Source organism: Pongo abelii, chromosome 10, assembly GCF_028885655.2.
Source record: "Pongo abelii isolate AG06213 chromosome 10, NHGRI_mPonAbe1-v2.0_pri, whole genome shotgun sequence".
NCBI classification, from domain to species: domain Eukaryota; kingdom Metazoa; phylum Chordata; class Mammalia; order Primates; family Hominidae; genus Pongo; species Pongo abelii.
Genome location: NC_071995.2, coordinates 70900863 through 70926201, shown reverse-complemented (window position 1 = coordinate 70926201; position 25339 = coordinate 70900863).

The window sequence follows — 25339 nt, the reverse complement described above, 5'->3', positions numbered from 1 at the left end:
ATGCTCCAATTAAAAGACACACACTGGCAAATTGGATAAAGAGTCAAGACCCATCAGTATGCTGTATTCAGGAAACCCATCTCATGTGCAGAGACACATATAGGCTCAAAATAAAGGGATGGAGGAAGATCTACCAAGCAAATGGAAAACAAAAAAAGGCAGGGGTTGCAATCCTAGTCTCTGATAAAACAGACTTTAAACCAACAAAGATCAAAAGAGACAAAGATGGCCATTACATAATGGTAAAGGGATTAATTCAACAAGGAGAGCTAACTATCCTAAATATATATACTCCTAATACAGGAGCACCCAGATTCATAAAGCAAGTCCTTAGAGACCTACAAAGATACTCAGACTCCTACACAATAATAATGGAAGACTTTAATATATCACTGTCAACATTAGACAGATCAACGAGACAGAAAGTTAACAAGGATATCCAGGAATTGAACTCAGCTCTGCACCAAGTGGACCTAATAGACATCTACAGAACTCTCCACCCCAAATCAACAGAATATACATTCTTTTCAGCACCACACCACACCTATTCCAAAATTGACCACATAGTTGGAAGTAAAGCTCTCCTCAGCAAATGTAAAAGAACAGAAATTATAACAAACTCTCAGACCACAGTGCAATCAAACTAGAACTCAGGATTAAGAAACTCACTCAAAACCGCTCAGCCACATGGAAACTGAACAACCTGCTCTTGAATGAGTACTGGGTAGATAACAAAATGAAGGCAGAAATAAAGATGTTCTTTGAAACCAGCGAGAACAAAGACACAACATACCAGAATCTCTGGGACACATTTAAAGCAGTGTGTAGAGGGAAATGTATAGCACTATATGCCCACAAGAGAAAGCAGGAAAGATCTGAAATTGACACACTAACATCACAATTAAAAGAACTAGAGAAGCAAGAGCAAACACATTCAAAAGCTAGCAGAGGCAAAAAATAACTAAGATCAGAGCAGAACTGAAGGAAATAGAGACACAAAAAAACCCTTCAAAAAATCCATCAATTCAGGAGCTGTTTTTTTTCGAAAGATCAACAAAATTGATAAGACCACTAGCAAGACTAATAAAGAAGAAAAGAGAGAAGAATCAAATAGATGCAATAAAGAATGATACTGGGGATATCACCACTGATTCCACAGAAATACAAACTACCATCAGAGAACAATATAAACACCTCTATGCAAATAAACTAGAAAATCTAGAAGAAATGGATAAATTCCTTGACACATACATACTCTCAAGACTAAACCAGGAAGAAGCTGAATCTCTGAATAGACCAATAACAGGCTCTAAAGTTGAGGCAATAATTAATAGCTTACCAACGAAAAAAAGTCCAGGACCAGATAGATTCACAGCCGAATTCTACCAGAGGTACAAGTAGGAGCTGGTACCATTCCTTCTGAAACTATTTCAATCAATAGAAAAAGAGGGAATCCTTCCTAACTCATTATATGAAGCCAGCATCATCCTGATACTAAAGCCTGGCAGAGACACAACAAAAATAGAGAATTTTAGACCAATATCCCTGATGAACATTGATGCAAAAATCCTCAGTAAAATACTGGCAAACCGAATCCAGCAGCACATCAAAAAGCTTATCCGCCATGGTCGAGTGGGCTTCATCCCTGGGATGCAAGGCTGGTTCGACATATGCAAATCAATAAACATAATCCAGCATATAAACAGAACCAAAGACAAAAACCACATGATTATCTCAATAGATGCAGAAAAGGCCTTTGACAAAATTCAGCAACCTTCACGCTAAAAACTCTCAATAAATTAGGTATTGATGGGACGTATCTGAAAATAATAAGAGCTATCTATGACAAACCCACAGACAATATGATACTGAATTCCAAAAACTGGAAGCATTCCCTTTGAAAACTGGCACAAGACAGGGATGCCCTCTCTCACCACTCCTATTCAACATAGTGTTGGAAGTTCTGGCCAGGGCAATTAGGCAGGAGAAGGAAATAAAGGGTATTCAATTAGGAAAAGAGGAAGTCAAATTGTCCCTGCTTGCAGATGCCATGATTGTATATCTAGAAAACCCCATTGTCTCAGCCCAAAATCTCCTTAAGCTGATAAGCAACTTCAGGAAAGTCTCAGGATACAAAATCAATGTGCGAAAATCACAAGCATTCTTATATACCAATAACAGACAAACAGAGAGCCGAATCATGAGTGAACTCCCATTCACAATTGCTTCAAAGAGAATAAAATACCTAGGAATCCAACTTACAAGGGATGTGAAGGACCTCTTCAAGGAGAACTACAAACCACTGCTCAATGAAATAAAAGAGGACACAGACAAATGGAAGAAGATTCCATGCTCGTGGGTAGGAAGAATCAACATCATGAAAATGGCCATACTGCCCAAGGTAATTTATAGATTCAATGTCATCCCCATCAAGCTACCAATGACTTTCTTCAAAGAATTGGAAAAAACTACTTTAAAGTTCATATGGAACCAAAAAACAGCCCACATTGCCAAGTCAATCCTAAGCCAAAAGAACAAAGCTGGAGGCATCACGCCACCTGACTTCAAACTATACTACAAGGCTACAGTAACCAAAACTGCATGGTACTGGTACCAAAACAGAGATATAGACCAATGGAACAGAACAGAGCCCTCAGAAATAATACCACACATCTACAACCATCTGATCTTTGACAAACCTGAGAAAAACAAGAAATGGGGAAATGATTCCCTATTTAATAAATGGTGCTGGGAAAACCGGCTAGCCATATGTAGAAAGCTGAAACTGGATCCCTTCCTTACACCTTATACAAAAATTAATTGAAGATGGATTCAAGACTTAAATGTTAGACCTAAAACCATAAAAACCCTAGAAGAAAACCTAGGCAATACCATTCAGGACATAGGCATGGGCAAGGAACTCATGTCTAAAACACCAAAAGCAATGGCAACAAAAGCCAAAATTGACAAATGGGATCCAATTATACTAAAGAGCTTCTGCACAGCAAAAGAAACTACCATCAGAGTGAACAGGCAACCTACAGAATGGGAGAACATTTTTGCAATCTACTCATCTGACAAAGGGCTAATATCCAGAATCTACAAAGAACTCAAACAAATTTATAAGAAAAAAGCAAACAACCCCATCAAAAAGTGGGCAAAGGACATGAACAGACACTTCTCAAAAGAAGACATTTATGCAGCCAAAAGACACATGAAAAAATGCTCATCATCACTGGCCATGAGAGAAATGCAAATCAAAACCACAATGAGATACCATCTCACACCAGTTAGAATGGCGATCATTAAAAAGTCAGGAAACAACAGGTTCTTGAGAGGATGTGGAGAAATAGGAACACTTTTACACTGCTGGTGGGACTGTAAACTAGTTCAACCATTGTGGAAATCAGTGTGGCGATTCCTCAGGGATCTAGAACTAGAAATACCATTTGACCCAGCTACCCCATTACTGGGTATATACCCAAAGGACTATAAATCATGCTGCTATAAAGACACATGCACACGTATGTTTATTGCGGCACTATTCACAATAGCAAAGACTTGGAACCAACCCAAATGTCCAACAATGATAGACTGGATTAAGAAAATGTGGCACATATACACCATGGAATACTATGCAGCCATAAAAAATGATGAATTCATGTCCCTTGTAGGGACATGGATGAAGCTGGAAACCATCATTCTCAGTAAACTATCGCAAGGACAAAAAACCAAACACTGCATGTTCTCACTCATAGGTGGGAATTGAACAGTGAGAACACAAGGACACAAGAAGGAGAACATCACACACCGGGGCCTGTTGTGGGGTGGGGAGAGGGGGGAGGGATAGCATTAGGAGATATACCCAATGTTAAATGACAAGTTAATGGGTGCAGCACACCAGCATGGCACACGTATACATATGTAACAAACCTGCATGTTGTGCACATGTACCCTAAAACTTAAAGTATAATAAAAAAAAATTTTAGGATAAAAAAGTTCACAAAATTATATGATTTTAAAACATTTAAATGTGTATGCATTTATACACATATGTAGATGTAAAAAATAAAATATTAAAAATCTACTCTTTAAGGAATTAAGAAAATAATGGATTTTTTTTTTTTTTGCTAAAAGCAAAATTCTCTTTTTCAGTGTACAAATTCCACTTTCAAAAGCTCTTTTACAACATATTGATTCTTTCCATTAAACCACTTAGGCCTAGCCTTTATTATTGATTTTTGTATATAACCTTTAGCCTAAGGCGTCAGGCTAACTTTGTATAAGTAAATTGTTCAATCATTAAAATAGTTTAAATACCACAGACAGTAGTTTCAGTTGTTTATAGGCGTATATGGTAACAAAAGACAAATAAATAAATAAATAAATAAATAAATAAATAAATAAATAATAACTTTATTCTAAATCCTAAAAGGCAGACAAGTTGATTTTCAGGGAGACAACAGTGAACAGAGAAAATTGAAATCCAACAGGAACTTTCTTAAATTGCTCCCATAAAACACAGAACTTACAAACCTATTTATGCCAGCATATAACATATTTTTCCCCCTTGTATTAGAAGAGATGGTTTCTCCCTTCTAAGCATAGTCCTTTAATAATCTGCTTTGGGACCTCTTCACTTTTGCATTCTGATGATGCTTACACTATTAATTTTTGCCTTTAATTCCTGTTTGTGTGCCAGTTCCTATTGCCTGGATCCATCTCTGTAACATAAAATTACACAAAGTCATCCTTAAACTCCAAAGTTGCCTCCAGCTTATCTCCACACTCTTCTTTACATCTAACTTTTAGAAATAATTGTTCATAATTGCTATCTCTGTTTCTTCAGCTCCAGTCACTCCTCAATGTATTCCAAAATGGCTTTCACTCTTGTCTACAGTGAAAATTTCAACTGATGTCTTCACACCACTGACCTTCATGCCAAAAAATTTATGAATATTATTCTCTTCTTGTCTTATTAAAGTTTCCACAGCACCTGACAATATTGACCAGTCCATAATGTCTAGTGTCTCTGATATTATCCTTCTCTTTTCTGGGTTTCTATGACATAACCCGCTCTTTGTTTCCCAACTGTATCTTTGTTCTCTTTTCAATCTCTTGTTTATGTCCATTCTCCTAGATGTGGTTATTTAATGGTGCAATTTTTCATGGCTGGATGTCTTCTCTTCTCTCTGATTCTCTCTCTCTAAGTAATCAAACCCATGCCCTTAAATACCATCTAGATGCTGGTGAATTCCATCTTTGTGGCTCCAGCTGAAGTCTCTTCTCTGGACCATACATCTAACTGCCTGCTCAACTTACCTGGATGCCAAAAGCATTTCAAACTCCTCATGTCCAAGGTTCAGCATATTATCTTCCTTCTAAACTTTGATACTCTTTCACACTTTAGGTACCACACGTCCTGCAGATGCATGAACCAGAAACCTAGGAGTCATTATTATTACCTCTCATTCTTTCATAATTATTTAATCATTAAATTATTTAAGTTAATCACCCACATATATTTTAAACTTCTATTCTTATTACCATCTCATCTGCAACCAGTCCTTATCCAAGCTACTCTCATCTACTTCCTGGGTAACATTTGTAATGCATTAAAAGTATAAATTAATATTATTATAATTATTAGTTAACCTACTAACTGCTTTGCCTTCATCAATATTAGATGCCTCCCACTATTCTTCAAACTAGGCAATGGTTTTGCCAGTAATAAATCTGATCAGGTCACTTCCTGCTTAAAATTCTTCAATAACTTTAGATTGTCCTTAGGAAGAATCCCAAGATCCTTATTTTTGCCTACAAGGTCCTGTATTATCTGACCCTTGCCATCTTTTTAGTCTTACCTTTCAGATCTTCTTTTCTCAGATAAATATTTTTTAATCTCACAATCCTTTTAGATCTTCCTTTCGTCAGGGAAATATTTTTTAACTTCACAATCCTAGTGAACTTGGTTTATTTTATCTTCTCAGGGAATCATATTTTCTTCCTTCTGAGTACCCTCAGTTTTTAATTAAATATCTACTAATGCCTACACCTTTCATTTGTAGTCTCCTTTAGAACAGGGAGAGTTTATATTTTCTCACCATTGCATTTCTAGCTGAAGGCCCTCAACATGGCACTTAATCAGTACCAAAAATTGTTTATTAAATGAATGAAGAAAAACAAAAACATAATAATGTAATCATTGAGAGAACAAACTCTCTAAAGTCAGATACACTGCAGTTCAAATTCCAGCTCTATGCTTACTAGTTACATGGGTAGTCTCTCCTAGTCTCCTCATTTATACTAAGGAAACAATAATTCTCACTTCATATAGTTTTTAAAAATATCAATAGCTAGTTTTAAGCAAGTAATCTGGGTTTGGCACTGGATTAATTACTTTTGCATTAATTATCTTACTTAAAATTATTAATGTCATGGCTGGACACAGTGGAATTACACACTTGTAATTCCAGCACTTTGGGAGGCCAAGGTGGGCAGATCACTTGAGGTCAGGAGTTCGAGACCAGCCTGGCCAACATGGTGAAATCCCATATCTAATAAAAATACAAAAATTAGCCAGGCATGGTGGCGTGCACCTGTGGTCCCAGCTACTCAGGAGGCTGAGGCAGGAGAATTGCTCAAACCTGAGAAGTGGAGGCTGATGTGAGCCAAGATTGCACCACTGCACTCCAGCCTGGGGGACCGAGTGAGACTCCGTCTGAATAAAAAAAAAAAAAAGAAAGAAAAGAAAACAAATTAGTACCATGAGGTAGGTGTTCAAAATAATTCCAATTTTAGAAGTGAGGAAACAAAAATTTCAAGGGTTGGGTAAATTTACCAAGGTTACACAGGCAGTAAATGGAAGAGCTATGAGTAAAACAAGTCTGTTTGACTCCAAAGTTTATTTTTTAGCCTTATTGCTTTAGTCATTATGGTTCCCCCCCATATTAAATAATGGGTGGCTCAATTTAGATCCTATATACACTGCTTATTATGGTGTCCAGCACATAGTAAATCTTCCAAGAGTAGTTTATTATTTTTCTTGATATTACTAATTTTATTAACTACTAATATTGATTAATATTATTATTACCACAGCTAAGAACTACGAAATTAAAATACTAGATTTCCATTTTCCTGGAGGATAAATGCACACACTCAATAAGTCCCCTGTCAATGCCAACTGCTACAGAGCTGGTGGCTTACATCTAGCATAGTGAGGCTTTCTTCCCAGTCTTCAAAATCCCTACAAATTATGTTATATCTAAGAGTGCTGCCCAGTATCTCCAACAAGAGAAAATTACCCTCCTCAGTACTCAGTGCAACTTGAACTTCCACTAAAGATAGGGTTTAATCATAGGCCATGAAGCACCATTGCTTTTTACTATTATTTTTCTTCTAAGGTTAGAGGCACCTTGGCATTCCAACTGAATTATAATTTTGCCGAACTCCAGCATCTTGCTACTTTGCAACCCCTAAGCACTCAACCAAATGCTTTGCACACCATTAGCAAAGGAACAAATATTTGTTAACTGATCGAAAAGAGGCAAAAATAATAATCATAAAAAATTTTACATCCTCTTCAGAGACCAAAATATTAATGTTCAGATGTGAGTAGATTATACGAGGGATGTTTTAAGTTCAAAGAAAGTTCATTCAGAGGAATGGTTTTTTCAGAAACTTCTCAACAGATAGGTTAATTTCTCACTATGACTACTGATTTCCACAGAGACACTATCATAGCTTACAGGGACATTTCTGTATTTTGAAATCTATAAAATTGTAATAGAGTATTTCTTAATAGAGATTTAAGTGACTGGTTTTCCAAGGGCTATTGACATTATCTATATCTCTTGCAATTATAACTACAGCCTGTACACTAATATAAACAAAACAGTGAATGTATGACTGTGAGCTATGAAAATAAAAATATCCTTGTAGAAATATATCTCTGTATATATTGAAGAGGGATTTTGAAACACTTGCAATATTAATAGGCAAGTATAAGGTGTTCCTAATTAACATTAATTAATAAGTAAACACACACACAAGTATGTCAATAAGTTTATTAGTTGTGTTTTTGACCTACGTATACCTAACTCTTTTGCAGTTCCTATTTGTTCCCACTGCCCCTTTTCACTGTGAAAAAAATGGTATCTTAGTGAGTGCTGTCAAGTTCATATATACCTGTTTATTCTATGAACTGATAAGGTTATTTGCCATTAAATTAAAATCTTATAATCTTTGACATTGAATTAAAATCTTGCAATCAATACTAGGGTCTCAGATTTTCTTACAATTGTGGTTTAGAGGTAGAAATTGGTTGGAAAGGGGGAAAGGGAAGATAGAATAGACTTGGAGATGTTTTGAAACTGCACTTTCATGGAAAGTATACTGATTTGTTTAGATGAAATATTTTCTTGGATTGTCTTTTGAGTAAACTATTGGAGAATATGTTTGGGGGAGGCTAAAACTGCCTTCCACTTCCCTAGTATGTACACCTAATTTTTATGGTGGTGAACCATGAACATGCTGGCCAAATAATTCACAAAGGACATTCTAGGTGTTTCTATCTTGCTCAAATCAGTAATTAATAATAATAATAATGATGATGTTAACTTTCTGTTTAGGCAGCCTCTAGCTAGTCAAAGCTTTTCCTGGATTTATTTGTGCCTAAAGAGTAACCGAAAATATGTTTATTTTAAACTTCATATATATGTAAAAACTTTGGAGTCGTAAATTTTAGGTAAAGGACTTTCTTGCTGACATTTTCCACTAATATAACAGTATATTACTCAGTTATTTTGCAAATAATATGCTTGACTAAGGAGGGCACATATATACATCTTTTCTGCAAGTATGTCTTTCAGAAACGCTAGCCAAATTGTCAGTTCACAAACTTAAATTTTAGTGTTTTTTTCCTGGTCTCACGTAAACAATGTTTCTCCAGAAATACTTACACATTGTTTAATCAAGAGAACTGTAAAATAAAGAAATCCGTAGAGTGTTATAGAAACAAATACTAATGACTAATAGCATTAAAACTCACATGATATTTCAATAATATAAAATGTTATAAAACAGATAATCTATAGCAGAGCTATGTCATGATAAAGTCACAAGATACTGTGAATACTTTTGACCACTGACAACAATCACTGCCATTTGTTAAGTCATATTGGTGAATATCGTGCTTATCTTCATCATTTTTCCAAATGAGAGAACAACAGCACAGAGAGGCCAAGTTTCACTTGTCTAAGACAAAATCACCAGATATTAAAATATTCATCACTAACATCAAAAATTTTTTATAGTTATTAAATGTATGTTTCCCTTTTTTTTTTTTTTTGAGACGGAGTCTTGCTCTGTCACCCAGGCTGGAGTGCAGTAGTGTGATCTCGGCTCACTGCAAGCTCCGCCTCCTGGGTTCAAGCCATTCTCCTGCCTCAGCCTCCCGAGTAGCTGGGACTATAGGAGCCCGCCACTGCACCCAGCTAATTTTTTTTTTTTTATTGTATTTTTAGTAGAGACGGGGTTTCACCGTGATCTCGATATCCGGACCTCGTGATCCGCCCGCCTCAGCCTCCCAAAGTGCTGGGATTACAGGCGTGAGCCACCGTGCCCGGCCAAATGTATGTTTCTTTATTGATACAATTTTGAGATATAGTTACTAATTGTAGGTTTCTTTATTGATACATTAAATAACAAGAGCCGAGTGTCCAATAAGTATAATGTAATGATGAATGTAAACAATAGTTCAAGAAATCTGCAACAACTGTCAATCTGACCTATCTGTAATTTTATTTTTTTATTTTTAAATTTTATTTTTTGTTCAGGGGTATATGTGCAAGTTTGTTAGATAAACTGTGTGTCATGGGAGTTTGTAATATGGATTATTATGTCACCAAGGGAATAAGCATAGTATTCAATATGTCTTTCTTCTCTCCCTCCTCTCACCATCCACCCTCAAGTGGGCCCCTTGTCTGTTGTTCCCCACTGTGTCTATGTGTTCTCATTGTTCAGCTCCCACTTACAGGTGAGAACATGTGGTATTATGTTTTCTGTTCCTGCATTAGTTTACTTAGGATAATGGCCTCCAGCTCTACCAATGTTGCTGCAAACCACAAGATCTCATTCTTTTTTATGGTTGCATAATATTCCATGGTATATATGTACCATATTTGCTTTCTCCAGTCTACCATTGATGGGCATTTAGGTTGATTCCAAGTGTTTGATATTTGAATTGTGCTGCAATTGTGCAAAACAGAAACCATTCTACCATAAAGTCACATGCACACATATTCTGAATATTGTTTAATATTGTTCAATCAATATTCTGAATATGTGTGCATGTGACTTTATGGAAGAATGATTTCTATTTATTTCTGTATTTACCCAATGATGAGATTTTTGCGTTGATTGGTAATTGTGTTTTAAGTTATTTGAGGAATTGCCACACTGCTTTCCATAATGGCTGAACTAATTTACATTCCCACCAGCAGATTCTCCACAACCTTGGTAGCATCTGTTATTTTTTTACTTTTTAATGATACCCATTCTGGTATGAGATGGTATGCCATTGTTTTAATTTGCACTTCTCTAATGATTAGTAATGTTGAGCATTTTTTTCATATGCTTGTTGGCCATGTGTATGTCTTCTTTTGAAAAGTGTCTGTTCACGTCCTTTGCTCACTTTTTAATGGGGTGGTTTGCTTTTTGCTTATTAATTTAAGTTTCTTTTACATTCTGGATAGTAGACCTTTGCCAGATGCATAGTTTGCCAATATTTTCTTCCATTCTGTAGGTTGTCTGTTTACTCAAGAGTTTTTTTTCTGCACAGAAGCTCTTAGTTTAATTAGGTCCCATTTGTCAATTTTTGTTTTTGTTACAATTGCTTTTGGTGTTTTGTCATGAAATCTTTGCCAGGCCCTATGTCCAGAATGGTATTTCCTAGAATATGTTCCAGGGTTTTTATAGCTTTAGGTTCCACATTTAAGTATTTAATCCATCTTGAATTAATTTTTGTATATTGTATAAGGAAGGGGCCAGTTTCAATCTTCTGCATATGGCTAGCCAGTTATTGCAGCAGCATTTATTGAATAGAGAGTCCTTTCCCCATTGCATGTTTTTGTCAACTTTGTCAAAGATCAGATGGTTATAGATGTGCAGCATTATGTCTGGGGTCTCTATTCTGTTCCATTGGTCTGTGTGTCTGTTGTTGTGCCAGTACCATGCTGTTTGATTACTGTAGCAATGTGATGTAGTTTGAAGTCTGGTAATGTGATGCCTCAAGCTTTGTTCTTTTGTCTTAGGATTGCTCTGGGCATTTGGGCTCTTTTTTTGTTCCATATGAGTTTTAAAAGAGGTTTTTCTAATTCTGTGAAGAATGTCATTGGTAGTTTGATAGGAAAAACATTGAATCTATAAATTGCTTTGGGCAGTATGGCCATTTTAACAATATTGATTGTTTCTATTCATGAGGATGGAATGTTTTTCCATTTGTTTGTATTATCTCTGATTTCTTTCAGATGTGTTCTTCACCTCTCTTTGTACAGATCATTCACTTCCTTGGTTACCTGTATTCCTAGGTATTTTATTCTTTCTGTGGCTATTTTGAATGAGACTGTGTTCCTAAATTGGCTCTTAGCTTAGATGTTGTTGGTGAATAGGCATGATACTGAATTTTGTACATAGATTTTGTATCCCGAAACTGTGCTAAAGTTGTTTGTCAGGTCACAGAGTTCCTCAGCAGAGATTATGGGGTTTTCTGTTATAGACTCATATCATCTGTGAGAAAGAATAGTTTGACTTCTTCTCTTCATATTTAAATACCTTCATTTCTTTCTTTTGCCTGAGTGCCCTGGCCAGGATATCCAGTTAGAGTGGGCATCCCTGTCTTGTTCCAGTTTACGAGGTGAATGCTTCTAGCTTTTGCTCATTCATTATGATGTTAGCAGTGGGCTTAACAGAGATGGCTCTTATTATTTTGGATCATGTTCCTTCAGTGCCTAGTTTGTTCAAGGTTTTTAACATGAAGTGATGTTATATTTTATTGATAGCCTTTTCCACATCTGTTGAAATAATCATGGAGTTTTTGTTTTTAGCTCTCTTTATGTGATGAATCACTTTCATTGATTTGCATATGTTGAACTAACCTTGCATCCCAGGGATAAAGCCTAATTGATCTTGGTCAATTAGCTTTTTGATGTGTATATTTATTGGTTTGCTAGTATTTTGTTGAGAATTTTTGCATCTATGTTCATCAAGGATATTGGCCTGAAGTTTTATTTTTTTGTTGTGTCTCTCACAGGATAATGCTGGCCTCATAGAATGAGTTAGAAAAGAGTTCCTCCTCCTCAATATTTTAGAATAAAAAGTTTGCAATAAAAAGTTTCAGTAGCAATATTACCAGCTCTTCTTCATACACCTGGCAGAATTTGACTGTGAATCTGTCTGGTCCTGGACTGTTTTGATTGGTAGGTGTTGTAAACCTGGTTCAATTTTGGAATTCATTGTTGGTCTGTTCAGAGATTCAGTTTCTTCCTGGTTCCTGGTTCAGTCTAGGGAGGTAGTATGTATCCAGGAATTTATTCATTTCTTCTAGGTTTTCTAGTTTGTGTGCAGATACATGTCCCTAGTAGTCACTGATGATTTCTTTGCATTTTTGTGGGGTCAGTAGTAATGTCCCTTTGTCAGTTCTGATTATGTTTATTTGAATCTTTTCTCTTTCTTTCATATTATTCTAGTTAACAGCCTATGTTGTTAACTTTTTCAAAGAACCAACTCCTGGATTTTTTTTATCTTTTGTTTGGTTTTTCTCATCTCAGTTTCCTTCAGTTTGGCTTTGATTTTGGTTATTTCTTGTCTTCTGCTAGCTTTGGGTTGGCTTGCACTTGTTTCTCTAGTTCCTCTAGGTGTAATGTAATGTTGTTAATTTGAGATCTTCCTAACTTTTTCATGTGGGCATTCAGCGCTATAATCTTCCCTCTTAACTTCACCTTATCTGTGTCCCAGAGATTCTGGTAAGTTGTATCTTTGTTCTCATTAGTTTCAAATGTTTTCTTGATTTCTGCCTTTATTTCATTATCTACCTGAAAGTTATTCAGAAGGAAGTTGTTTAATTTCCATGAAATTATATGACTTTGAGTGATTTTCTTAATATTAATTTTTATTTTTATTGCAGTGTGGTCTGAAAGTGTGGTTAGTATGGTTTCAGTGTTTTGTTTTATTTTGTTTTAAATTGCTGAGGATAGTTTTATGTCTGATGTGTGGCCACTTTTAGAGTATGTGCCATGTGATGATGAGAAGAATGTATATTCTGTTATTTTGGGGTGGAGAGCTCTGTAGACGTCTGTTAGGCTTATTTAGTCTGGTGTTGCGTTCAGGTCTTGAACATCTTTGTTAATTTTCCATCTCAATGATCTCTCTAATACCATCATTCAGGTATTGAAGTCTCCCACTATTATAGTGTTGAAATCTAACTTTCTTTATAGGTTTCTAGGAGCTTTCTTTATATATCTGGGTGCTCCTCTGTTGGGTGCTTATATATTTAAGATAGTTAGGTTTTCTTGCTGAATTGAACCATTTACCATTATGTGATGTCATTTGTATTTTTGGATTTTTGTTGCTTTAAACTCTGTTGTGTCTGAAATTAGGGTTACAATCCCTGCTTTTTTCTGTTTTACATTTACCCCATAGATCTTTCTCTATCCCTTTATTTTGAGCCTATGGGTGTCACTGCATGTGAGATGAGTCTCTTGAAGAGAGCATACCATTGGGTCTTGATTCTTTACCAAGCTTGCCACTCTATGCCTTTCACTTGAGGCATTTATCCCATTTACATTCAAGGTTAATATTGATATGTGAGGATTTGATTCTGTCATTGTCTTGCTAGCTGATTATTATACAGACTTGTTTTTGTGGTTATTTGCTAGTGTCAATGGTCTGTGTATATAAGTGTATTTTTGTAGTGACTGGTAACAGTATTTCCTCTTCATATTTAGTGCTTCTTTCAGGAGGTAGTTCTGGTGGTAATGAATTCCCTCAGTATTTGCATGTCTGAAAAAGATCTTATTTCTCCTTCACTTATGAAGCCTAGTTTGGCTGGATATGAAATTCTTGATTGGAAATTTTTGTCTTTAAGAATACTGAATATAGGCCCCCAATCTCTTCTAGCTTGTAGAGTTTCTGCTGAAAGGTTTGCTGTTAGCCTGACTGGGTTCCCTTTGTAGGTGATCTATTCCTTCTTGGAGGTGGCCAAGAAACAGATCTTGTATAATACCTTACAGGGGTTCTCTGCATTTCCTGAATTTGAATGTTAACCTCTCTAGTGAGGTTTGAGAACTCTTCCTTGATGATATCCTGAAATATGTTTTCCAAGTTACTTGCTTTCTCCCTTTCTCTTTCAGGGATGCCAGTGAGTTATAAATTTGGTCTCTTTACAGAATCTCATATTTCTTATTTTCTCATTCTTCTTTATGCTTTTTTCTTTCTTTTTGTTTGACTGAATCAGTTCAGAGAGCTCAGTTTGAGCTCTGAGATTCTTTTCTCACCTTGCTCTATTCTGGTGTTAATACTTGTGATTGTATTAGAAAATTCTTGTAGTGTTTTTCAGCCCTATCAGACCATTTTGTTTTTTTCCTTATAATGGTCATTTTGTCTATTAGCTCCTCTATCATTTCATTGTAATCTCTTAGATTCCTTACACTGGGTTTTGGCTTTCTCTTGAATCTCGATGGTCTTTATTCTTATCCATATTCTGAATCACATTTCTGTCATTTCAGCCATTTCAGTGTGATTAAGAACCCTTGCTGGGGAACTAGTATGATCATTTGGAAGAAAAAAGACAGGCAGGCCTTTTAAGTTTCCAGAGTTCTTACACTGGTTCTTTCTCATCTCTGTGGGCTGATGTTCCTTTAACTGCTTTGTCATTTGAATGCAGTGAGTAGACTTCTTTTCTGGGTGTTTTTCAGAGGGCCAGGGCTTAGTGAGTCTTTATTTGTGGCTGAATCCCTGTCCTTTGGTTTCACAGGGGGGTATATTATTCAAGTATTTTGGGTGTTGAAATTTGGGCTGTGATCCAGTAGATGGTGCATAAGCATACTGCCCAGTATGTAGGCTCTTGCTCAGCCACTTGGCTCCTCTGTATTTCTCACCATTGCAACCATGCTCCCTCTCAATGTGCTGAAAGTGTAGGCTCCTCTCCCACTTGACTGCTGGCTGCAGATCCTGGCTTGGCACTCCCAGGCTACACATTGCAGCTCTTGGATGAGCTCAGGCTTTATGTTCCCCACCAGCTTGGAGGCAGAGGAAGAAGACTCCTTGGCAGTGGTTGTGGTAGAGGGCCTTTTATTTGTCTCTTGTGTCTCCACCCCAGCAAGATGCAGAGCTGTTATCAATCACTGTGTTCAGCCTGGGAGGAAGCAGATGTACTGTGGGCCCAAGCCAGGGAGCGGGAGGCCTGCCTGGTGATGAGCAGGCCTTCAAGGATGTCATGTTTGAGACAGAGTGGTTCCTTCCCCTTTGGGCCACTGCAGCTTGCTGGCAGTGTGGTTTTTAAAGCACTCAGGGTCTTTGCTCCTTCCCCAGTCCAAGGGCAGCATGGGCAGTACCAGTGTAGTGGCCATGGCAGAAGGGCTTTTGGTTAACTCTGCTGCAGCTCCATCTCAGAGAAACATGGAGCACTTGTACCGAGAATGTTCAGCTATGGGTTGGGTGGCTGTGCCTCTGGCCTGAGCTGGGGCTTCACTTGTTAAGGATCAGGGGATTGAGAACTCAAGGGAGGAGAGACTGAACTCTTCTATATGGTGATTGTCAAGTCCTAGAAATGTGAATGAAGCCCCCAGGCTCTTTGTTTTGTCCCCCGATGAATGGCAGCATGGTCAGAACTGCTGCTGTGGCAGTGGAAGAAGGGCTGTTGCTTGCCTCTGGTAGCCTTTACTCAGGGAAACACAAAGCAACTACCAGTGGGTATGTTAAGCCAAGAGTGGGGTGGCTGTTCTGCAGTCCTGAGCCAGGTTCCCTGCCTGGTAGAGTGGGGAATAGAATCTCACAGGGAAGAGAGACTGGACTCCTCTCTGTATGGTTGCTGTGGTATGCTGGAAGCACCAGTGTAGCAATCAGGCCCTTTGTTCCTTCCCCAGCCTGAGGGTGGTTAGGGTGGGACCATGCAGCTGCAATGGTGGAGGGACTGTGGGTTGTCTCTGGGATTTCCTCCTCAGAGAAATGTGGAGCCATCTCTGACTGAAGTGTTCCAGCAGGGGCAAGGTAGTTGTCCTGAGGTCCCAGGTCAAGAGGCCCCAGCCAGTGAGGAGAAGCAGGAATGGGGACCTGCATGGGAAACAGTCTGGCTGCGTTTCCTTGGGGCAGCTGCACTGTGCTGGGGATCCATGGCAGTGCCTAATCACTACTCACCCTCTAGAGCCTGAGGACAGCAGTGGCAAGGGCTGCAGGGCAGCAAAAGAGGCAGCCTGCCTCTCTCCATGGGAGCTCTGTCCCAGGGAAGTGCAGAGCTGCAACCAGCTTGAGAGCCCAGGTGGGGGTGACGTGGTCACACTAGGATCCCAGTCCAGTGGTCCTTATCCTGTAAGGTGCAGTGAGCATGAGGCTTGCAGCTCATTGCTGCTTAGCCCCATAGATTTGACTCCTATCCTAGGGACATGAGAGGGAGCCTGACCTCCCCTATTGCGGGATCTGTAGCTGCTAAGGCCATGATGCCCAGGAATGCAAGGATCTCAGAATTCCACAGATGTAGGAGCAGTGCCTCTACCCAGAATTCACATAGCTCTCTGTGTCAGTCTGGAAGCCCCAGCTGGGGGACTCACAGGGGATCTCCTGAGTCCAGGGTTGCAAAGTTGTATGGCAGAAGTGTGGGTCCCTAAAAACTCTCACTCACTCACCATTTTCCAATAGTGGAGAGGCCTCCCCTGTCTCTGTGCCATTCCCAGGTAAGCAATCATCCTGTCTCATTCCTCTGTTCTCCATGGGTTGTTTCCTTGAAAAATCCCAATTTGTCCACCTAGGTGTACCCGTTGAAGAGCTAGTATTTATTCGCCACTCTTTCTTCCGTCCGTGAGAGTGGCACACACTAGCTGCTTCCAGTCAGCCATCTTGGCCCTCCCCAAATTTTCTAATACATTTTTATTACCTTATTCCACAATTGTTTGCTCATCTAGGAATTTATTATTCTTCAATAATGTTATAAATAAATATTAAATATTGAGGTTTTGAAAAGGAGCCCATGTCTTACCTATATGAAATAAATTTTATTCAATGACTCAGAGAGAAATTGAATCTCTTTCAGTAGATTCTAACAACCTACCACCAATTTCTGAAGTGCATATATATTTTCTTAACATTTACTTAATTTTTAAAACACATCTGGAGAAAAACATGGAAAATTAACTCTACATCAGGTGATAATGTAAAAATGGAACAGAGTCTTATAAAGCACCCTCTCCAAAATAGAATAATTATCCCCCCAAAAAAATCCTTATTGCTATAATCCTTATTTTGTTTATAATTAACTGATATTTTTTATTTTATTTTTTAATGGGCAAGCAATAATGCACATATTTATGGGGTATATAGTGATGTTTCGATACACATAATGTATCCTTAATACCTTTAAAATATACAATTAAACTTGTGAGAAGATGAGGGACATCTCCAGAAACCAAAAACCAAACAGGAAGCAGAAAACTCGAGTAACAAATAAATGTTATGGTCTGATAATCACAGTAAGCTGTTCTGGTAAGAAGAAAAAAATCTTGTAGTTGAGTTGAGAAAAGTGACAATAAAAAAAAACAAAGAAGGAAAGAATGAAATAGGAGAAGGAAGGATATAAAAAGAAGTGAAAAATAAATGAAAGGAGATACCAGACAATGATGAAAGAGTGTACAGAAAATTTAAAGAGTGATATGATAGAGGATGACTAGATGGCTCCTTTAGATTCAATAGTCAGGGTTTCAGCTTGTTGACATTTTCTGAGATGTGAATAATATAAAATGAGATAGTCACACAAAAACTATGGCAAAGAATATTTCAGGCAGGGGAAATAATAATATTATTATCTATGAAATTTCATGCAGTCATTAAAGAGATCACAGATTTATTGAAGGAAAATGTCCAAAATAAATTATTAGGTGAATTTTCCTTTCAGAAGTCAAAGTATATATAGTGTGGTGCATTTCTGTAGAGAAAGAGGGACATACAGAAGCAAAAATAATTGTGAGAATAGACAACTAATGCTTTTAGTAGTTATCTATGAGATAGATTTATGAATAATGCTTATATTAATTTTGTTTATGTTAAATTTTTCAGATGAACCTGCATTATCTTGAAATAAGAGAAAAGTAAATATTAAAACAATTAACATCTTATTTGAAATTCTTGTAGGAACACCCCACTGTGATCAAGGGCCCCCATTCCATTCATCCATGCCCCTCAATCAAAACACCAGGCCCTTAATTTTGAAATGACAAACTACTCTTTGACAACGTTTCTCATTTGTGGTAAGACGGACTAAGTTAAAATCACACAATGAGGAAAATGAATATGCTCTAATCTCAATAATTATGCAACAGTTATCTGTTCCTGACTCCATAGTAAGCTTTCCAGAAATTGATCTCACTGCAAAATTAGCACCAGTGACTCAGAATAAGATGAGATAGGAGTTTCCCCACCAGCTGTTTCAAGGCCATATCCCCAAGTGTGATATGCTATTTCCCAAAGCTCACAAATGACAGTCATTAAGAATTTGCCTTAGATGTTCTTGGAGGTAACTTTGATTTTCAGAATGAAAGCAAATGTATAATTACTGGGGAAGTATGGTCTCAGTCTTATTTACACTAGAATACTAGGTGAAGAAATCCAATCTTTCTCTATTTCCCTTGGGAGGTCTGCAGCTGGTGTACATCTCTTCTTTCTCTCCAGGCTAAGAGACACATCGACCCAGTCTGTTACTTAATCCTGCCTCTCTCATGCTCCCATAATGTACTCAGGATTTATGTTTACAGAAGACTAACAAAATTGCAGAGTAGCATCTACAGCAACATAGAGAACATTATTTCTCTAAATAAAGGGAATTATTTGCTACTGGCAAGATTACTCACTCAGAACATAGCTCATTGCTTTCTTGGACTTCTCCTATGCTTAGAACATGAACAAATCTTAGAAATAGTAAATCTAACAATCTGCAGATTTTCTAAGAAAAATGTTACTGTTCTTTTCAGCAACACAAATATTTTTGGGGTTTTTTCCCCCCTCCTGAGGCTTTCCTACATGATTCTGTATGGGGTATTGATTTCATGAATATTACAACACTTTTATTGCCCTTATTAGAGGTTCCAGAATGACACCCTAACTTTCCTAGGGTGGTAACAACAGGTTATAGCCTCACAGATCTTGTCTCCTCATCAAGAAGATTTCAATTCCCAATCTCCTTTGCAGTTAGGTTAGGGTTAAAATGCCCATGAAGCATGAGCGGACATTGTATATCTTTTCCCAACCCAGTCTCTAAAATCTTCGGGGCAATTCAGCTCCCTTCCTTTTCCAAGCTGTGTGACTGAAAGTGAATCCTGAAACTGTTGAATCTCACAATTGTCAGAGGTGTTTGAACAAGGGCAACTCCATCTTGAACAGGGCCTGGGTAAAATAAGTCTGTGACCTACTGGGCTGCATTCCCAGGAGGTTAGGCATTCTAAGTCACAGAATGAGATAGGAGGTGGGCACAAGGTACAGGTCAAAAAACCTTGCTGATAAAAGGATGCAGCAAAGAAGCCAGTGGCCAAAACCCACCAAAACCAAGATGGCGAAGAAAGTGACCTCTGGTCATCTCACTGCTCATTATAGAGTAATTACAATGCATTATGTGATAAAAGACACCCCCACCAGTGCCATGACAGTTTACAAATGCCATGGCAATGTCTGGAAGTTACCCTATATGGTCTAAAAAGGGGAGGAACCCTCAGTTCTGGGAATTGCCCACCCCTTTCCCAGAAAACTCATGAATAATCCACCCCTTGTTTAGCATATAATCAAGAAATAACCAAAAAATAGCCAACCAGAAGCCCTCTAGGCTGCTCTGCCTCTACAGTAGCCATTCTTTTAGTCCTTTGCTTTCTTAATAAACTTTCTGTCACTTTACTCTATGGACTCGCCCTGAATTATTTCTTGCACGAAGTCCAAACAACTCTCTCTTGGGGTCTGGATTGGGACCCTTTTCCAGTAACGCTATGACTGTTTCCTGGATCCCAGGGTCCTAGCTTGCGAGAAATTTGCCCAGGAGAGACTCTTGACCTACTTCCAACTTACAGAAAGTGAGAAATACATTATTATAATTAATGTGTTAGGCTGCTGAGATTTGGGGGTACTTGGGTTGTAGCTGCACTAGTTGCCCTAAATATACTGAGTTTTCTCATCTCTAACAGGGACACTACTCTGTACACTACAGGGATGTTGTGAGTATTAAATGACCAGATGCATTCAAAATGCCTAGAGGAGTATATCATCTTCATTCATGTTGTCAAAGAGTCTATTCTTTGGGGGTTTTATACTATCTGGCTTGATTCCATTATAAGAATGGACCTCACATCTCCAATTCATATCCTCCTTTGGATCTCTTCCAATCTCCACAGTTGTAGCACCAACCAAGTCATTAATCCCAACCCTTCTCCTTTTTCACTCAAGACATTTCACTTTTAGATAGTGAGTGCATTTGAAACTATTACTTACAAGGTGCTAAAATTAGTTTAAAAGGTTACCTTACTCCAGGGATATTTGCGACTTAAGAATGGTGCTTAGTGATTGAACAGCTTTTGAGACAAAAAACAATATTGAAGTTCTGATTGTGAAATTAGAAAGAAGCAAGAAATCTGTTGGCATGCTGGAAATTATAATAATTTAATGTTGAGCACTAACTATTCACCAGGTTCTGAATGAAACACTTCAGATTATCTCATCATCAGAGTATGTGAAATTAGAAAGAAGCAAGAAACCTGTTGGCACGCTGGAAATTATAATAATTTAATGTTAAGCACTAACTATTCACCAGGTTCTGAATGAAACACTTCAGATTATCTCATCATCAGAGTACGCCAGTGAGATAGGTACAGTAAAGTACAGAGTGTGTACATAGGGAAAGCTGATTTTCTAAGTGAAGAAACTGAAATTGTTCTGTTTCTGTGTGTGGTTAAGTGACAGGCCCATGGTCAGACACAGTAAGTAGAGAAGCTAGAAAGAGAACCCGGCTCAGACTGGCTGGCTGAAGTTCATGCCTTTCTTGTACTATGCTGCCTCCTGAGATTTGGAGCTGGTTATACAGTGAGCATATTTATAAGTTATTTTTCCTTATCCTTTCTTAATATTGTCCTTCGTATCTTATCTAGTACAAAAGACCATGCGTTCTGCTTTGTGAGAAGGACTGTACTCATGCTTGACAAGTGGAATTTAGACCAATTGTTGCTGGGATGTAGGCAGCCTCATCCACTCCTATACAAGACACAAAGCATTAGCTAGGCGTGCCTAAAAAGGTATCTGTGACGTTTTTAAAAAGTAATTGCTCGGACTCATTATCGAAGAAATATAGTTAAAAACAAAGTCTTCTCCTAACACAGAAAAGATTACCACAAAAGTAGTAGAGAAAAAACAAATTTGCTACTGAAAGAAACATTAAATCAGAATGTGATAAGTATCACAGGCAATCCACCAAGAGACTGCAAAGACAGAAAAAAATCTTGCCTTTTTATCTAGGCAGGTAGATACGGCCTATTATATATATGTCTTCAAGATAAACAATAACTAGTCTTTAAGTAAGAGGACTAGACAATGCCATGTTTTTAATACACATAATTCATCCTAAATTCACCTGGTAATTCAGATACTATATGTGTTAATTTATTGACTTTATACAAAGAAAAAACAAACTTCTCCTATCTTTATGACAGAAGGTAATTTTGGAGGTTGGAGCAAAGAGCTCCTGGAAGTTAGGCTCCTATCCTTCCGCAGACACTGGGAGATGTTGGCACTATCTCACTTGATGTTGACATTTCAAAGAAATGGTCCCAAGTCCTGGAGTGACATACACATCCACCACGGAAAGGGAAGCATCTCTGCCTGTGGATTGCCAAGTACTTGGGAGCACCTCTCCTGAGGAACCTACAGGATTCTAAGGTTTCCTAGGTCACTGAACAACTAATCTTGGTCCCTGAATATTTCTAGGTTTGTAGGTGCAGCAGTCTTATTTCCTCTAGAACTCATCCTGTTTCAAGGGAAGTACCTAAGAAGATATAGAGTGTTTCTAGGGTAAGGGACCTGCAGGTGTAAGCATAGATGAAATAACTGTCCTGTCACGTGTGCAGCAGGCCGTGGAGTGCAGCGGGCATTGCCGCCACCATCCCTGCAGTGTCAGCATAAGCGGTGCAGGGTGTCTCCGTCGAGCTGTTTGGTTCCATGTGTGTTTAACATGTGCAGAAGTAGCTTCTCTGTTTAAGTTTAATAAAGTTGAGTTTCACCAGTAAAAAAAAAAAAAAAAAAAGAAAGACATTCCTGAGTTTTAAAAGTGGCAAGCGACTTATTTAGCTATTAAAAGGATTTATTTATGTTTAAACCAAAAGAAGAAAGAACTTAAAAGTTTTCTAAAGTAAATGCTTTAAGAAAATAGAATGGAGGAAAATGTCTACATATTTTCAACAGAGATAATTATCTTTTTTTTATTTGTATTTGTCAATTCACCATTTACCGACGTGAATTGATTAATTTGTTCTGTGTTGGAATCAAGGACTCCAAATCCTCCTGAAAGTAGCATCTGAGAACAGACCTAGATAACTAATTGGTCCATCACTGTCCACAACAATTCCCCAGAAATAGATGTGAACAGGAAAATAATGAGCACTCATTGATTAAAAGAGCATGTGTTCTGTAGTAGGAATTGGGGTAATGGAGTCACAGAACAATTTGACTCATTTAAATCAATTTAGTAACTGCTGACACCAGGATACCAGGGTTGGAGAAATGTAGGGGAATCTCATGTAGATGAGTCAAGACTTATTTGACTTCCAGAAACAGAAATACAACATAAACTAATAATGTGCAGAATCCAGGAAAGGCTTAAATAATTAAGATATAGCAAGGTTGGAGGGGCAGCAACCAGAACACTTTTAGACTCTCTTTTCTTGTCTCTATTTTATTCTCTTTTATTGAAGATTGATAACAGCCCCCTCCCCACCGCCAGTGGGCAGGACATATAACTTGCAAGCATATGCAAGGCAAATCAAGGCCAAGGCCAAAGTCTGACTGATTCGACAGGTAAAGTTACAGCAAGCCACTTTTAAATTCAGACAGTTTATGACTTACATTGACAGTGAAAGGAAAAGTTAAGTCAAAGGTGCCAGCTCCCCAGGGTTTTGTAGCACTCACCAAAAAGCAAGACACTGAAGCATGAGGGGGCCAGATGACTACAGTGTGAGTTGTGAGATACCCTGTTGATGAAGAGCCAATTCTAGACAGCAGTTAAGTGTTTTTACAATCTGCAGCTCTATTCCTAGGGGAGGAGAAAAGGGCCAGGCAGTGCCTCATCAGCATCAAAGTGTGGATGAGAAACTGTCTCATGACAAACTCCTAGTAAAGATGGGGAAGCAAGGGGGTGATGGCTTCATAGTAGCTCCTTATAGGCCTCGCATCCTGTTCTGGGAGACTTGGAAAGCATTCTGCCAAGACTCAGAATTGCTGGAGTTGCTATTCTGAGTCTTGGCACAATCATTTGTCTGTGTGGCCTGTGCAGGCATGTGCAAGGTCATCAGGGCACCATGGTGGGGTCACTGCATTATAATAATAACTAACCACCCCTATTTTAAAAAATCTTACTCATTTACTAGAGAGACACAATGATTTAGAAGCACATTTTCTAAATCCACATTCTTAAAAAAATACTCGAAAAGAGACTCATTGATTCAGCTTAAATTACGTACCCATATTTGAACCAATCAAAAGTCTCAGACTATGGCAGTATTTTCGCACAACTTTAAGGGAAACAGGGGAATATATATATTAAAATACACACACACACACACACATATATATATTTTATATATATATATATTTAATATTCAGAATCCCCTGAGTGTTCTCTCAGAATCTCCTGGCCATCAGCACAGTATAAAAGTCCCTGAAAAGAGCTTCAAGGAAAAGGGGGTAATGCAGAAGGATAATAAAGTTCAACAAGATAGTGAATGGTACATTTCCTATTGTCTTGGAGATTTACAGAGTCCCCAAAATTGACAGCAATTAGTAATCAATAACTTACTGATAATGATTGCAGAGTTTAAGACATATCTCCACAGAAACTACACAGAGGTAACCTACGACTGCTAACAAATTCTACCTTCAATCTATACAAGTGTTTCCAAAATATTGAGTAGAAATAACAACATCAAGTATCCTTTGAAGATAATTAATAATTTTAAAATGTGCTATGTCCTTTCCCTCTCTTCTCTTGCTTCCCCAGCTCATGTGCCAAGTTGGGAGACCCAGGACAACCTTCATAGTGATGGTGTTTGACAATAAGCAAAAGAGATTACAATTTCTTTCTCTGGTAAGACAATTAATGAGTCTATGAACCATATAAGCCCACCTACCACTAGAATAGAGTGTGAGAGAATTCCTCTAACTTGAGTCTCCTGGAGTTTGGGAGCCAGAGACTAGACCCAGACTTTCATCTACAGAAATCTGAAGGTAGAAAGTTGAATGAAGAAGGTTGCAATGAAGGCAGCCTGCATTCCACTGCTGCCTGGGCAAGAGTGAGTGTGTCCCGTGAGCCCAGTTCAGCTGGAAAGGAGCCTGTTAGAGAGGGTTGCCTGTTAGGATGAAGAGGCCAGGGATGTACCATTGGAAGACAGTAGCAAGGAAATAATAAGTGGTCAACAGGAGAGCACCTCATCCAGAGAACACAATGTGGTATGTTCTGTGAGAGGTCTCTGAAGAGACCAAAGACATCCCAGGAGAGACAAAGTCCTATGTTCCAAAGACAGATGGTATTAATATCCAGCACCAATAATCCAATGGTCTTTAAATTACTGAAATCTTTTACATCATAACCTATGGCATAAAATAAGCTTTACATAGCAATCCGGTACACACACACACACACTCACTCTCTCACTGTCTCTCCTCTCTTTCTCTCCTTCTCTCTCTTTGTAAAATGTTGCTGAGGGACAGAATCAAAATTTCACCAATTAATGCATATCTTTATTGTAAAAAATAAAATATAAAGTGTTATGTAAATTTATGCTAATCAACTTAATTTCACAATATGTTCATAATCAATTAAATTCAGTATAAA